Below are 18,069 nucleotides of genomic sequence, written 5' to 3'. Positions count from 1 at the left end.
AGGGTCGCTATTCATAATAATGGATGAGGGTCGCTATTCATAATAATGGATGAGGGTCGCTATTCATAATAATGGATGGGGATCGCCAGTCATAATAGTGGATGAGGGTCGCCAGTCATAATAGTAGAAGGGGATCGCCAGTCATAATAATGGATGAGGGTCGCCAGTCATAATAGTAGAAGGGGTTCGCCAGTCATAATAATGGATGAGGGTCGCCAGTCATAATAGTAGAAGAGGTTCGCCAGTCATAATAATGGATGAGGGTCGCCAGTCATAATAGTGGATGAGGGTCGCCAGTCATAATAGTAGAAGGGGTTCGCCAGTCATAATAATGGATGAGGGTCGCTATTCATAATAATGGATGAGGGTCGCTATTCATAATAATGGATGAGGGTCGCCAGTCATAATAGTAGAAGGGGTTCGCCAGTCATAATAATGGATGAGGGTCGCCAGTCATAATAGTAGAAGGGGTTCGCCAGTCATAATAATGGATGAGGGTCGCTATTCATAGTAATGGATGAGGGTCGCCAGTCATAATAGTAGAAGGGGTTCGCCAGTCATAATAATGGATGAGGGTCGCCAGTCATAATAGTAGAAGGGGTTCGCCAGTCATAATAATGGATGAGGGTCGCCAGTCATAATAGTAGAAAGGGGTCGCCAGTCATAATAGTAGAAGGGGTTCGCCAGTCATAATAATGGATGAGGGTCGCCAGTCATAATAGTAGAAAGGGTTCGCCAGTCATAATAATGGATGAGGGTCGCTATTCATAATAATGGATGAGGGTCGCTATTCATAATAATGGATGAGGGTCGCTATTCATAATAATGGATGGGGATCGCCAGTCATAATAGTGGATGAGGGTCGCCAGTCATAATAGTAGAAGGGGATCGCCAGTCATAATAATGGATGAGGGTCGCCAGTCATAATAGTAGAAGGGGTTCGCCAGTCATAATAATGGATGAGGGTCGCCAGTCATAATAGTAGAAGAGGTTCGCCAGTCATAATAATGGATGAGGGTCGCCAGTCATAATAGTGGATGAGGGTCGCCAGTCATAATAGTAGAAGGGGTTCGCCAGTCATAATAATGGATGAGGGTCGCTATTCATAATAATGGATGAGGGTCGCTATTCATAATAATGGATGAGGGTCGCCAGTCATAATAGTAGAAGGGGTTCGCCAGTCATAATAATGGATGAGGGTCGCCAGTCATAATAGTAGAAGGGGTTCGCCAGTCATAATAATGGATGAGGGTTGCCAGTCATAATAGTAGAAGGGGTTCGCCAGTCATAATAATGGATGAGGGTCGCCAGTCATAATAGTAGAAAGGGTTCGCCAGTCATAATAATGGATAAGGGTCGCTATTCATAATAATGGATGAGGTTCGCCAGTCATAATAATGGATGAGTGTCGCTATTCATAATAGTGGATGGGGATCGCCAGTCATAATAGTGGATGAGGGTCGCCAGTCATAATAGTAGAAGGGGTTCGCCAGTCATAATAATGGATGAGGGTCGCCAGTCATAATAGTAGAAGGGGTTCGCCAGTCATAATAATGGATGAGGGTCGCTATTCATAGTAATGGATGAGGGTCGCCAGTCATAATAGTAGAAGGGGTTCGCCAGTCATAATAATGGATGAGGGTCGCCAGTCATAATAGTAGAAGGGGTTCGCCAGTCATAATAATGGATGAGGGTCGCTATTCATAGTAATGGATGAGGGTCGCCAGTCATAATAGTAGAAGGGGTTCGCCAGTCATAATAATGGATGAGGGTCGCCAGTCATAATAGTAGAAAGGGTTCGCCAGTCATAATAATGGATGAGGGTCGCTATTCATAATAATGGATGAGGTTCGCCAGTCATAATAATGGATGAGTGTCGCTATTCATAATAATGGATGGGGATCGCCAGTCATAATAGTGGATGAGGGTCGCCAGTCATAATAGTAGAAGGGGTTCGCCAGTCATAATAATGGATGAGGGTCGCCAGTCATAATAGTAGAAGGGGTTCGCCAGTCATAATAATGGATGAGGGTCGCTATTCATAGTAATGGATGAGGGTCGCCAGTCATAATAGTAGAAGGGGTTCGCCAGTCATAATAATGGATGAGGGTCGCCAGTCATAATAGTAGAAAGGGTTCGCCAGTCATAATAATGGATGAGGGTCGCCAGTCATAATAGTAGAAGGGGTTCGCCAGTCATAATAATGGGTGAGGGTCGCTATTCATAATAATGGATGAGGGTCGCTATTCATAATAATGGATGGGGATCGCCAGTCATAATAGTAGAAGGGGTTCGCCAGTCATAATAATGGATGAGGGTCGCCAGTTATAATAGTAGAAGGGGTTCGCCAGTCATAATAATGGATGAGGGTCGCCAGTCATAATAGTAGAAGGGGTTCGCCAGTCATAATAATGGATGAGGGTCGCTATTCATAGTAATGGATGAGGGTCGCCAGTCATAATAGTAGAAGGGGTTCGCCAGTCATAATAATGGATGAGGGTCGCCAGTCATAATAGTAGAAGGGGTTCGCCAGTCATAATAATGGATGAGGGTCGCTATTCATAATAATGGATGAGGTTCGCTAGTCATAATAATGGATGAGTGTCGCTATTCATAATAGTGGATGGGGATCGCCAGTCATAATAGTGGATGAGGGTCGCCAGTCATAATAGTAGAAGGGGTTCGCCAGTCATAATAATGGATGAGGGTCGCCAGTCATAATAGTAGAAGGGGTTCGCCAGTCATAATAATGGATGAGGGTCGCTATTCATAGTAATGGATGAGGGTCGCCAGTCATAATAGTAGAAAGGGTTCGCCAGTCATAATAATGGATAAGGGTCGCTATTCATAATAATGGATGAGGTTCGCCAGTCATAATAATGGATGAGTGTCGCTATTCATAATAGTGGATGGGGATCGCCAGTCATAATAGTGGATGAGGGTCGCCAGTCATAATAGTAGAAGGGGTTCGCCAGTCATAATAATGGATGAGGGTCGCCAGTCATAATAGTAGAAGGGGTTCGCCAGTCATAATAATGGATGAGGGTCGCTATTCATAGTAATGGATGAGGGTCGCCAGTCATAATAGTAGAAGGGGTTCGCCAGTCATAATAATGGATGAGGGTCGCCAGTCATAATAGTAGAAGGGGTTCGCCAGTCATAATAATGGATGAGGGTCGCTATTCATAGTAATGGATGAGGGTCGCCAGTCATAATAGTAGAAGGGGTTCGCCAGTCATAATAATGGATGAGGGTCGCCAGTCATAATAGTAGAAAGGGTTCGCCAGTCATAATAATGGATGAGGGTCGCTATTCATAATAATGGATGAGGTTCGCCAGTCATAATAATGGATGAGTGTCGCTATTCATAATAATGGATGGGGATTGCCAGTCATAATAGTGGATGAGGGTCGCCAGTCATAATAGTAGAAGGGGTTCGCCAGTCATAATAATGGATGAGGGTCGCCAGTCATAATAGTAGAAGGGGTTCGCCAGTCATAATAATGGATGAGGGTCGCTATTCATAGTAATGGATGAGGGTCGCCAGTCATAATAGTAGAAGGGGTTCGCCAGTCATAATAATGGATGAGGGTCGCCAGTCATAATAGTAGAAAGGGTTCGCCAGTCATAATAATGGATGAGGGTCGCCAGTCATAATAGTAGAAAGGGTTCGCCAGTCATAATAATGGATGAGGGTCGCCAGTCATAATAGTAGAAGGGGTTCGCCAGTCATAATAATGGGTGAGGGTCGCTATTCATAATAATGGATGAGGGTCGCTATTCATAATAATGGATGGGGATCGCCAGTCATAATAGTAGAAGGGGTTCGCCAGTCATAATAATGGATGAGGGTCGCCAGTCATAATAGTAGAAGGGGTTCGCCAGTCATAATAATGGATGAGGGTCGCCAGTCATAATAGTAGAAGGGGTTCGCCAGTCATAATAATGGATGAGGGTCGCTATTCATAGTAATGGATGAGGGTCGCCAGTCATAATAGTAGAAGGGGTTCGCCAGTCATAATAATGGATGAGGGTCGCCAGTCATAATAGTAGAAGGGGTTCGCCAGTCATAATAATGGATGAGGGTCGCTATTCATAATAATGGATGAGGTTCGCCAGTCATAATAATGGATGAGTGTCGCTATTCATAATAGTGGATGGGGATCGCCAGTCATAATAGTGGATGAGGGTCGCCAGTCATAATAGTAGAAGGGGTTCGCCAGTCATAATAATGGATGAGGGTCGCCAGTCATAATAGTAGAAGGGGTTCGCCAGTCATAATAATGGATGAGGGTCGCTATTCATAGTAATGGATGAGGGTCGCCAGTCATAATAGTAGAAAGGGTTCGCCAGTCATAATAATGGATGAGGGTCGCTATTCATAATAATGGATGAGGTTCGCCAGTCATAATAATGGATGAGTGTCGCTATTCATAATAGTGGATGGGGATCGCCAGTCATAATAGTGGATGAGGGTCGCCAGTCATAATAGTAGAAGGGGTTCGCCAGTCATAATAATGGATGAGGGTCGCCAGTCATAATAGTAGAAGGGGTTCGCCAGTCATAATAATGGATGAGGGTCGCTATTCATAGTAATGGATGAGGGTCGCCAGTCATAATAGTAGAAGGGGTTCGCCAGTCATAATAATGGATGAGGGTCGCCAGTCATAATAGTAGAAGGGGTTCGCCAGTCATAATAATGGATGAGGGTCGCTATTCATAGTAATGGATGAGGGTCGCCAGTCATAATAGTAGAAGGGGTTCGCCAGTCATAATAATGGATGAGGGTCGCCAGTCATAATAGTAGAAAGGGTTCGCCAGTCATAATAATGGATGAGGGTCGCTATTCATAATAATGGATGAGGTTCGCCAGTCATAATAATGGATGAGTGTCGCTATTCATAATAATGGATGGGGATTGCCAGTCATAATAGTGGATGAGGGTCGCCAGTCATAATAGTAGAAGGGGTTCGCCAGTCATAATAATGGATGAGGGTCGCCAGTCATAATAGTAGAAGGGGTTCGCCAGTCATAATAATGGATGAGGGTCGCTATTCATAGTAATGGATGAGGGTCGCCAGTCATAATAGTAGAAGGGGTTCGCCAGTCATAATAATGGATGAGGGTCGCCAGTCATAATAGTAGAAAGGGTTCGCCAGTCATAATAATGGATGAGGGTCGCCAGTCATAATAGTAGAAGGGGTTCGCCAGTCATAATAATGGGTGAGGGTCGCTATTCATAATAATGGATGAGGGTCGCTATTCATAATAATGGATGGGGATCGCCAGTCATAATAGTAGAAGGGGTTCGCCAGTCATAATAATGGATGAGGGTCGCCAGTCATAATAGTAGAAGGGGTTCGCCAGTCATAATAATGGATGAGGGTCGCCAGTCATAATAGTAGAAGGGGTTCGCCAGTCATAATAATGGATGAGGGTCGCTATTCATAGTAATGGATGAGGGTCGCCAGTCATAATAGTAGAAGGGGTTCGCCAGTCATAATAATGGATGAGGGTCGCCAGTCATAATAGTAGAAGGGGTTTGCCAGTCATAATAATGGATGAGGGTCGCTATTCATAGTAATGGATGAGGGTCGCCAGTCATAATAGTAGAAGGGGTTCGCCAGTCATAATAATGGATGAGGGTCGCCAGTCATAATAGTAGAAAGGGTTCGCCAGTCATAATAATGGATGAGGGTCGCTATTCATAATAATGGATGAGGGTTGCCAGTCATAATAATGGATGAGGGTCGCTATTCATAATAATGGATGAGGTTCGCCAGTCATAATAATGGATGAGTGTCGCTATTCATAATAATGGATGGGGATCGCCAGTCATAATAGTGGATGAGGGTCGCCAGTCATAATAGTGGATGAGGACAATGGTTTAATAACTTTCACAGTGGCGTACCGTGGGTCACGGCATGGGGGGGGGGGCGCCAGCAAAATCTTTGAATCACTGAGTGATTGCCAGTTATCATGGTTATACTGACCACAATTAGACCACAAACAGCGAGATTTTAAGAAATATATTTTAGGAATCCACTTAGAGTATGCATATCTCACCATAGTCATCTTATGCAAGTGCTAAGCGCTTGCTGATTTATTAGAATTGCATCTGAACACATGAAACACTTTTTGCAGTCATTGCAATTTTGATTATCAAACGCATCTGACAAATATTGCGAGCGCGAAGCGCGAGCTGAAAATTTAAATAATATAGACCTATAGTGGGGCATTCTAAGGTTTCTTTGTAGGAATTAACTAGGACCATATACGTATTTCATTAAACAAATCATGCGAGCGAGAGCTGAAATTTTTTGTTATTCAGATTAGAAGAAGGGATATTTTAAAGACAGATTTTAGAAATTCATGAAGAGCTGTCATATCTCACCAATCCACTAAAGCGAACGTAATAATGGAAGGAAATGTTTCATAGATACGAAGACCTTAACATGGGGCAATCACTTTTTGAGTCATGAAAAAGAAGCTATGTCACTAAATAAAACAGTGATAACTCAAGTGCTAGGAAACATATTTGGTTTATATTGACTTGAAAACTGGATGTTTTAGTACAACAGGATTATATATCTCGTGAAACAGACAATGCGAGCACCAGGAACAATGAAGACGTAGGCCCTGGGCAAATTATGTTTCATAAAGGTATGATTACAATGTTTCTTATGTAATGTAACATTTATCATATAATATAACATTATAATGAATAATATTTTCCTCTTCCCCGCTACGTTTCTCTTCCATTCTCCCTCTTTTCTCATTTTCCCCGTTTGTTTTTTTGTTCAGCTGATTGGAGGGGGGGGGGGGGGCCTGCCCCCCATGCCCCCCTTAGTTACGCCACTGTGTGTCCATACGGCAACCCCCTCCAATATTATCTTTTTTTATCCCATCATGATGATGGTTTAATGGATTTATTATATGTTTCAATTTTTTTGACATTCCATCTTAATCCCTTCCCAAAGACCCAACATTGATGAATTTGAAGAAACCGGGGTTTCTCTTCAATGACATAAGTATTTCGTTTGGAAATGGTGAACTGGCTCTTTATTTGCATTTTATGATTAAATAATATTGTTTTATTTGTTTAGCGGTATTTTAGGAAGAATTTTCACCAATAGAACAATTATCTCTTGTGATACTTTTTCATTTCTTTCGTAGAAAGTGTGTGTATGTGTGTGTGTGTGTGTGGGGTGTTTGTTCGGGCCATCTCCCCCTCCTTGAAGGGGGGGGGTATATCCCCATCCCCCGGGATTTACGCCAGTGCTGCTGCATGTTTGTAATATTTTTGCTGATTATGTAATTGTGTACATTTCCGATTCTCTATCTGGATGAGCGTGGGTCTAGTATTCTTCTGTATTCTATTCTTCAATAATCAAGCAGTCTTATTTATATCATTAGTTTTGGGGTGTAACAATTCAAGGTGGGGGATGTTAACTTGTTCTGATTGGTCTATAGGTAACTGTCTATCAAACTTTCTCTGGTATAAGGGGTGTGGTGATGCTCTGTGCAAGTGACTCGGGCTGGAAGTGTGAGTCCTACTTCTTCCTTGAAGTTAGCTGACATCACTGGAGGTTGGTCATTAATGGTCAAGGTTTAGGATTTAAATGGCATTGGGGTTTTTGGATTCTTAGATGACATTGGGGGAGTTTGTAAACAAGTGAATGTGAATGACTGAAAGGATAACAGGAACTTAAATACATACTACATAAAATACTACATAACAATTCAATGCGATTTACAGGTATGTTTACATGAAATTGATAAGTGGTATATAAACAATTGTTTAAAGATCAATGTTACTAGAATAAGTATTATGCTTATTTCAACTCGTTATTCAAAAAACAAAGGAAAATTTTATATAAAGCTTAATGGCAACTCAAACAAGTTAATTCTGTAAGATATTTAGGTGTTGAAGTTAATAATAATCTCATATGAAATGTTCATGTCAAACATCTATGTAGATCAATAAGTTAAATGCTTTACGACATTTAAGTAAAACTCTTAAACCAGACTTACATAATACTTTATTGAAAAAAATAATCAGTCATGTATAGATCATGCTCGTTCCGTTTGGGGTAATTGTTCATTGAAAAACAGGGAACTTAATAGACTGCAAAGGCGAGCGGCACGTATTGTAATGAAAGAATATGATTTTCTATTAGTTGTACAGATTTAACTGAAATTATGACAATCTTTTGATACAAGGAGGGATTTTTTTTATGTATTTTAGCTTCTACCAATGTATATATGGACTTGCCCCTATTAGACTCTGTAATGATATTGAACTATTTACTGATAGACATGGATACACGTAATGCTGATTCACTGAATGCTGTATTACCTATAAGCCAAATATTGAAAGTTTCAAGCAATCCTTTAAATTTAGTGCAATAAAGACATGGAACTCCTTGTCAAATGAACTCCAGAATATTTCTAACCTCCTACATTTCAAGAGGTCGTACAAAAACAAGTATTTTTAAATTAACAGTAGACTGACCTTTTATCCATATTTTATTGTATACTTAACTGTCTAGTTAATTCTGTATTATGCTGTTGTACTCCTTTCTTTCCCCTCTCTCTCTCTCTTTCTCTCTCTCTACTTCTGCCATATACTAAACCACACTATTTCTCTTCCTGCTCTCTCTATTTTTTGCAACTTTTATTTTAAATTAAGCATATTCAGTATTTTAACTTAATTAAGTTTGTATGCATTTTTATTGTTATTTCATATTCTTGATATAACAGGACCGTGTTGAAAAACAGTGTTTTATTTGAACATTTTATCCTGTATAAAGATGTTTTAATAAATGATTAAATAAATAAATCTATAAGAAATTTTAACGTTAAGTCAACATTTTTCTTGCGACTTGACCTTCAATATCTTGAAATGTAATATTACTTTTCCTTGATATTCTGACTGGCCCAGGAAACCGGGACCATGAGAGGCTCAATCCCTCCCCTTGCCGTCCTTTTCAATAAACCAGTACAATGTTAACCCCCCACAAACACACACAAACATTTCGAACTTACCTAACCCGAGTCCTCCCCTCCCAATTCGAAACCATACCGCAGTCAATTTCAAAACAGCAAGTCGCCAAAGGAGAATGCATAATCATTATGGCTGGATAGGCCTATCTAATCTTATCCCAAATAATTTGATATCATAATTAATTGAGATATATATATGTTAACGTTTGGATTTGAATAATCTGCAGGGAGTCTTTTCCTTGCAGTGATACATTTTGATAGATTGCGCCAAAGTTATTAAGAAATGTTTCCAATAAATAAATCCTATTATATCTGGCGACCCTCATCCATTATTATGACTGGTGAACCCTTTCTTATATTATGAATAGCAACCCTCATCCACTATTATGACTGGCGAACCGCATCCATTATTATGACTGGCGACCCTCATCCACTATTATGACTGGCGACCCTCATCCATTATTATGACTGGCGAACCCCTTCTACTATTATGACTGGCGACCCTCATCCATTATTATGACTGGCGACCCTCATCCATTATTATGAATAGCGACCCTCATCCATTATTATGACTGGCGACCCTCATCCATTATTATGACTGGCGAACCCTTCTACTATTATGACTGGCGACCCTCATCCATTATTATGACTGGCAAACCCCTTCTACTATTATGGCTGGTGACCCTCATCCATTATTATGACTTGCGACCCTCATCTATTATTATGACTGGCGAACCCCATCTACTATTATGACTGGCGACTCTCATCCAGTATTATGACTGGCGAACCCCATCTACTATTATGACTAGCGACCCTCATCTACCATTATGACTGGCGAACCCCTTCTACTATTATGAATAGCGACCTCATCTACCATTATGACTGGCGAACCCCTTCTACCATTATGACTGGCGAACCCCTTCTACTATTATGACTGGCGACCCTCATCTATCATTATGACTGGCGAACCCCTTCTCCTATTATGACTGGCGACCCTCATCCATTATTATGACTGGCGACCCTCATCCATTATTATGACTGGCGAACCCCTTCTACCATTATGACTGGCGACCCTCATCCCCTATTATGACTGGCGACCCTTATGATCAATGTAGCCTCTTCCTTTTTATGACTAGCGACCCTCATCTAGTATTATGAATTCCGACCCTCATTGTTGATTATGACTGGCGATCCTTATGATCAATTACCCTTATGGTCCATTATGAATAGCAACCCTTATCTTGCATTATGAAAATCGGACCTTATGACCATGGTCCTTATGACCTTATGACTAGCGACCCCTTTTGCCTATTATGACTAGCGAGCTTTTGGGTATAGGATTTTACACGTTATGACTAGCGGTCCTTATGACCAGTTAGTATTATGACTTATGGTCCTTATGACTGACGGGCTTATCCCCCCGGTCTTCTGTCTTCGTTTTCCAGACACCCAAAAACAGGTCTGGAAAACGAAGATCGAAGACCGGGGACATGCGTTATGTCAATGGTAGTAAAGTTTTAAGGCCAGCTGAGCTGAGCGCGATATAATTGCTCAATCAATTATCATGCATCACGATCCATACAATTAATCATTAACTTATCAGCCAATTATAACTGATTACATATCCAATATCAGAATATTCCTGAATTTGATCTGAATATAATAATGGTTTATTTTAGCTAGACGGATGCGATGGCCCCGGTCTTCTGTCTTCGTTTTCCAGACACCCAACAACACGTCTGGAAAACGAAGATCGAAGACCGGGGACATGCGTTATGTCAATGGTATAAAATTTTAATGCCAGCTGAGCTGAGCGCGATATATTGCTCAATCAATTATCATTCACATTACGATATCCATACAATTAATTATTAACCAATCATAATTCATTACATATCCAATATCAGAATATTCCTGAATTTGATCTGAATATAATGGTTTATTTTAGCTAGACGGATGCGATGGCCCCGGTCTTCTGTCTTCGTTTTCCAGACACCCAACAACAGGTCTGGAAAACGAAGATCGAAGACCGGGGACATGCGTTATGTCAATGGTATTGTCACGAATTTGTATTTGTATTATACTGTCATTCTTGGTATTCATTTGTACTATACTGTCATTCTTGATATCCATTGAGAGCAGAGCCTTCTTGAGCTTGTAAATCGCACAACTTGCGGGATGTCTACATCTCGCTCTGCCTGAGCGTCCTTCCAACATTCCCAGCTGAGGTCAAACATTATTTATTACCTGGGCCTCGCTCGTCAAGAGCGACTGTCCTTCGCTTACGTAACGGCGAGGATAGTCTCTCATTCGCGTGCGACCTCGCCAAGCGATGACAGATCTCTGTCGCGTGCGACCTCGCCTGACCTCACCCGAGGACAGTTCTGTTTTGCATAAGTCCAGGGTCTCGCTCGCTCGTAAACAGAGTCTGCCCTTGTGTTATGCAACATCAAGGACCGACTCTCAGTCGCGTGCAGCTCATCTCGGCCGAGGACGAATGTTGTTCTTGGGAGAGGGATAGAAACTAGCTCAAGGATGCTTTGCTCGATTTAGCTCTCTATAAAAGGGGTGGTAATTCGCATTTCGAAAAAAGATTCTCGGGGCATGTCTTGGAGTCCATTTCAATCGATTGTATAGTTGGATTGTGTCTTGTTCCTCGAACGCGTTATTATAATAAACGGACAGTCTAACCTAAAAGTCAGCTCTGATTGTTTCACTCTGCTGTTCCACACTTTTGAGAGAATAGATGTACGGATAGTTGATTTACGTTCTGAGAGAACTGAAAGAATTGAAGTGAGAACTTTTATACAGAGACAGTGAGAGGGGAGAAAACGAACACTTGTGAACTCAGTGAGATCTGTGAGATAGAGCCTACACTTTAGTGATTTAATAATTTCCAATCCCCTTATATAAATTTCGTAACACTGGTGGCAGCGGTGGGATACTGGACTTCAACACGTTAGTCGATATGCCTGGAAGGAGAAGAAAAACAGATTTAGAACAAGAGATAAAGCAGCTGAAAGTTGAGCTTGATCAGGCGAGACTACATTCCCAAGTTTCAGATGGAGATGATGATTCTGACAGCGAGGTTAAAATTATCGGCCCAAACAAGTACCATGACCACAGGGCTGCTATTCAACTTCCACATCAGGAATATTTTGATGGGACGCGCCCCTGGGAGAGTTTCATATTTTCGTTTCACAACATCGCCGAAGCTTGTAAATGGAATGCGAATGAAAAACGATTTCGGATGCTGGCATGTCTGCGAGGAGATGCTGCCGATTTCGCCTTCCAACAGCTGACTTCCGATGTGACGGGAAACTTTGATAAGCTTGTAGCAGCATTAAGTGAACGATTTGAAAATAGGAAGACCCCAGCATCATTCGTTTCTCAGCTGGAAGCAAGACGTCTTGGGCCTAAAGAACTAATTGCTGATTACGCCGCCGACGTTAGAAGGCTCACAACTTTCGGCTACCCAAGTGCAGACGTCGAGACAATAGAGACCATTAGTACGCGCCATTTCTTAAGAGGACTGGGTGATCAAAATATGATCCTTTCCGTCGGAATGCACGAGCCTAAATCCCTACAAGAGGCCAGGGAAATAGCGGAACGGTATATGAATTTGAGAGAGGAGAATAGCCGCAGCAGCTACCGACCGATTAGGGCTCTGTCATCCTCTTCGATCAACGTATCCGATGATCGTCTGGCTGATTTTGAGCGTCGAGTTACCTCCATTGACAAAAGACTCGATACTCTTTCTTCTCTTCTGAAAGAACAGGTCGAGAGGCAATCGCAGTCGGGAGACGTTCGCCAAGGGAGACGAGGTAATGACGATAGAGGGCGCATTCCTCGGGGTAATAGACCACTGAGACCACTGCACAGCCGATGCTATGAGTGTGATAGGGAAGGACATTTAGCTCGTAATTGCCCTAATGTTCATCCCTATGATAGTCGCCACTACCCACCACAACAAACATTTGCACCCCAGCCATGGGCTCCGCCACAGCACATGCAGTCTACACCCTACCCACAACAGGTGTGGGGTCAGACATCACCACAGCCCCCACCCACTCAGGCCATGCATCAAACATGTCAAATGGAGGATGCTCCCCCACCCTCTAGAGATCATACGGACGCGGGAAACTAGGAGGGGCCGATCCAATCGACCAGGTTTCGGCCCTTGAAAATAGAGTTGGCGGTGCACGAAGAATTATCAAGCTCATTAAAACTAAGGGGATTTCTGCCTTTATTGGAGTGAATGTTAATGGTGCTAATGCTAAATTTTTGGTCGACTCTGGAGCAGCAGTAACTGTCATATCATCCAAAGTGTATCATAGTTTAGCGCAAGACTCACGCCCAAATCTGATGAGTCTGACAGAAGACATCCAACTTCAGGCAGCAGGCGACTCGATACTTAATATTCATGGAACTGCCGATATTGACATATCGATTGAGGACAAAACATTCAGGTGGAATGTATTTGTTGCCGACATAAGTGACGAGGGCCTTCTCGGATTTGATTTCATACACCACTTCAATTTTGTTCTCGAACCGAGACGTGGGCTACTCCTGAACGATCGCCTGTTTCGCTTTCAGATTGTGGGCGACCACGTAAGCTGTAGTGTGACAGCGAAGAGTAACATCGTCAGCCCAGCTAAATCAGAGGTTATCATTGCTGGGTGTTCGGATACTTCAAAGTTAGACACAGAAGAGTTACCCTATGGATTAATTGAACCAATGGGTGACAGGGAGACCTTAGAGCCGATACATGAAGCTAGTCGCTTAGTCGATATCAGTAGGAAGGATATCGATTCACCAGTGCGCGTAGCCAATGCACTTGATAAGGATCATGTGCATGCTGGGAAAAATATTGCAAACCTTCAACAAGGAGACGATGTGCATGGAAAATGTATGGATGAGGTATTTCCGTTGCCAGTAAAAGTGGTGAAAAGTAGTTCTGCATCTGATACATTGGTGTTTGAGGGTGCACGGCCAACAGAGAAACTGTCTGTATCCACCCAAACTCAAACAGCTTCTTCTGCAAAAGAAGGGGCTCCATATGTGAAGAATTTATCTTGTATTAAGTGGTTAGCTGCCGTAGTTGTTGTCGTCGTCGTCGCGTTAGCCGCAGGTGTAAGTCGTGTATTGTCCAGATACAGAGTTATGATTGGTAGTATGTTACTGCGTTTAATTGGAGTCGTCGCGGTGCGCTGGAATAATGTTAGTGTTGCCCGTGTTAAGGACGGAGCAGCAAGGTCATTAAATTGGAGGTTCCGGTCGATTCTAAGGAGGCTTATGAGAGCAAGTAGTGTTTCAAAGCAGCAGAAGAAGACAAAGGTGTATAAGCATATAATTAGTGTAAACCAGGGTGTCATAGTTGGAAATCTTGCACATGAGGAATTGCTCAAAATTCAGCGAGATGATCCTGGTGTGTCGATTGTGCTTGACTGGCTCACCAAGTCCCCGGACAGACCTATCCCCGGAAAGACGCGACAGCCAACTCGGCTTGTCATGAACTTCATGTTCGTAACACTAACCGCGAGCATTGAATTGACTTTTGGATTATCTCATGGCATAAAGAAGAAACTTTTGTAATGAAGAACTGTTCCCTTTCGCTGTATACATGGACTTTAAGTATTGTTCTTTTTGTCTTCATTATGTTTTTGTCATAATCTCTATATTCACATCCGTCTCCATCTTTCTCCTCATCCTTGTACTTACTGATGCGTGATGTGCATCTCTCGCTTAACACTTCCTCTTATGGAGACAATATTTTCGTTAAATTTGGTGTGTCTGTTTTTATATTACGCCCTACCTTTTGCTTGAATTTGTTTTACTCTCTGTCTTAATCCTCCATTCTTTTTTTCTTTCTCATCCTCTAACGGCTTGCTCTGTTTTATTCACTTATGTCATGGTTGATAACGTTATCTATTTTCTTATTCAGTAGTTGGTGGTTTAAACTGTTCATTTATTTTGTTTTAATTCATACGTGTCCATTATACTACTTACATATAGATCAGGATATTCCTGGCTTTCTTGGTTTATTGATATTTTTCTTGCGTAGCCATTTTTTAGTGTTTAATTGGTTCTCCCGTGTTGAATGTCGCACTTACTGCCCTGTCACTAATGCTGTTGGCGACACGCAACCGTAAGGCACGAAATTCAGCAAAGAGATCCGACAATTCATAGCTAGCCTTAAATAATTAGCTTATATTAGTAGGCATATTCATTTGTACAGATCCAGTCTCACATTTAATTGGGTTAAATACTGCTAATAATAATAGTATATTATGTTGTAGATAGAGGTTAATTACGACTCCATTTTTCTTTACTTTTTGGTAATGTTTGTTTTAGATGATTTTGCGTCATTATGCTTTGCACAGTCAATAGGTTTGAATCTGTCACTGAGGACAGTGACTTTTTCCGGGGAGGGGGGATAGTGTCACGAATTTGTATTTGTATTATACTGTCATTCTTGGTATTCATTTGTACTATACTGTCATTCTTGATATCCATTGAGAGCAGAGCCTTCTTGAGCTTGTAAATCGCACAACTTGCGGGATGTCTACATCTCGCTCTGCCTGAGCGTCCTTCCAACATTCCCAGCTGAGGTCAAACATTATTTATTACCTGGGCCTCGCTCGTCAAGAGCGACTGTCCTTCGCTTACGTAACGGCGAGGATAGTCTCTCAGTCGCGTGCGACCTCGCCAAGCGATGACAGATCTCTGACGCGTGCGACCTCGCCTGACCTCACGCCGAGGACAGTTCTGTTTTGCATAAGTCCAGGGTCTCGCTCGCTCGTAAACAGAGTCTGCCCTTGTGTTATGCAACATCAAGGACCGACTCTCAGTCGCGTGCAGCCCATCTCGGCCGAGGACGAATGTTGTTCTTGGGAGAGGGATAGAAACTAGCTCAAGGATGCTTTGCTCGATTTAGCTCTCTATAAAAGGGGTGGTAATTCGCATTTCGAAAAGAGATTCTCGGGGCACGTCTTGGAGTCCATTTCAATCGATTGTATAGTTGGATTGTGTCTTGTTCCTCGAACGCGTTATTATAATAAACGGACAGTCTAACCTAAAAGTCAGCTCTGATTGTTTCACTCTGCTGTTCCACACTTTTGAGAGAATAGATGTACGGATAGTTGATTTACGTTCTGAGAGAACTGAAAGAATTGAAGTGAGAACTTTTATACAGAGACAGTGAGAGGGGAGAAAACGAACACTTGTGAACTCAGTGAGATCTGTGAGATAGAGCCTACACTTTAGTGATTTAATAATTTCCAATCCCCTTATATAAATTTCGTAACAGTATAAAATTTTAATGCCAGCTGAGCTGAGCGCGATATATTGCTCAATCAATTATCACTCATATTACGATATCCATACAATTAATCATTAACCAATCATAATTCATTACATATCCAATATCAGAATATTCCTGAATTTGATCTGAATATAATAATGGTTTATTTTAGCTAGACGGATGCGATGGCCCCGGTCTTCTGTCTTCGTTTTCCAGACACCCAACAACAGGTCTGGAAAACGAAGATCGAAGACCGGGGACATGCGTTATGTCAATGGTATAAAATTTTAATGCCAGCTGAGCTGAGCGCGATATATTGCTCAATCAATTATCATTCACATTACGATATCCATACAATTAATCATTAACCAATCATAATTCATTACATATCCAATATCAGAATATTCCTGAATTTGATCTGAATATAATAATGGTTTATTTTAGCTAGACGGATGCGATGGCCCCGGTCTTCTGTCTTCGTTTTCCAGACACCCAACAACAGGTCTGGAAAACGAAGATCGAAGACCGGGGACATGCGTTATGTCAATGGTATAAAATTTTAATGCCAGCTGAGCTGAGCGCGATATATTGCTCAATCAATTATCACTCATATTACGATATCCATACAATTAATCATTAACCAATCATAATTCATTACATATCCAATATCAGAATATTCCTGAATTTGATCTGAATATAATAATGGTTTATTTTAGCTAGACGGATGCGATGGCCCCGGTCTTCTGTCTTCGTTTTCCAGACACCCAACAACAGGTCTGGAAAACGAAGATCGAAGACCGGGGACATGCGTTATGTCAATGGTATAAAATTTTAATGCCAGCTGAGCGCGATATATTGCTCAATCAATTATCATTCACATCACGATATCCATACAATTAATCATTAACTTATCAACCAATCGTAACTGATTACATATCCAATATCAGAATATTCCTGAATTTGATCTGAATAAAATAATGGTTTATTTTAGCAAGACGGATCGATGCGATCCCCGGTCTTCTGTCTTCGTTTTCCAGACACCCAACAACAGGTCTGGAAAACGAAGATCGAAGACCGGGGACATGCGTTATGTCAATGGTAGTAAAATTTTAAGGCCAGCTGAGCTGAGCGCGATATAATTGCTCAATCAATTATCATGCATCACGATCCATACAATTAATCATTAACTTATCAGCCAATTATAACTGATTACATATCCAATATCAGAATATTCCTGAATTTGATCTGAATATAATAATGGTTTATTTTAGCTAGACGGATGCGATGGCCCGGTCTTCTGTCTTCGTTTTCCAGACACCCAACAACAGGTCTGGAAAACGAAGATCGAAGACCGGGGACATGCGTTATGTCAATGGGAGAACATGTGTAGGGGGCAAGGTCCAAAGTCCATTCTAACCCGCGCACGTGTTTTGTACACACTTTGCACTGCTTTGTACACGCTTCGTGCGTGAACTACAAACGCTTTCACACGAGTGTGATACGTGTCCCCGGTCTTCGGTCTTCGCTTTCCAGACACCCGCTGTTAAGTTATTAAAATATGTTTTCACAAGGAGCAAGGAATAATGAAATAAATAATATGATTGTACAATGAATAATATATAGAATATGTAATGATTGTAAACTGTATAGTAACACAAAATTCTGGTTCACGCATAATTTCTAAAAGGACAACAATATAAGAGCGTAAAAATATTGAATGAAATCAGGATAAAAACGGGTACAGATTGCATTGAGACAAC

Source organism: Lytechinus variegatus, chromosome 6 (assembly GCF_018143015.1).
Source record: "Lytechinus variegatus isolate NC3 chromosome 6, Lvar_3.0, whole genome shotgun sequence".
In the NCBI taxonomy this organism is placed as follows: Eukaryota; Metazoa; Echinodermata; class Echinoidea; order Temnopleuroida; family Toxopneustidae; genus Lytechinus; species Lytechinus variegatus.
The sequence above is the reverse complement of the archived record's forward strand: the minus strand, read 5'-3'. Positions refer to the sequence as shown.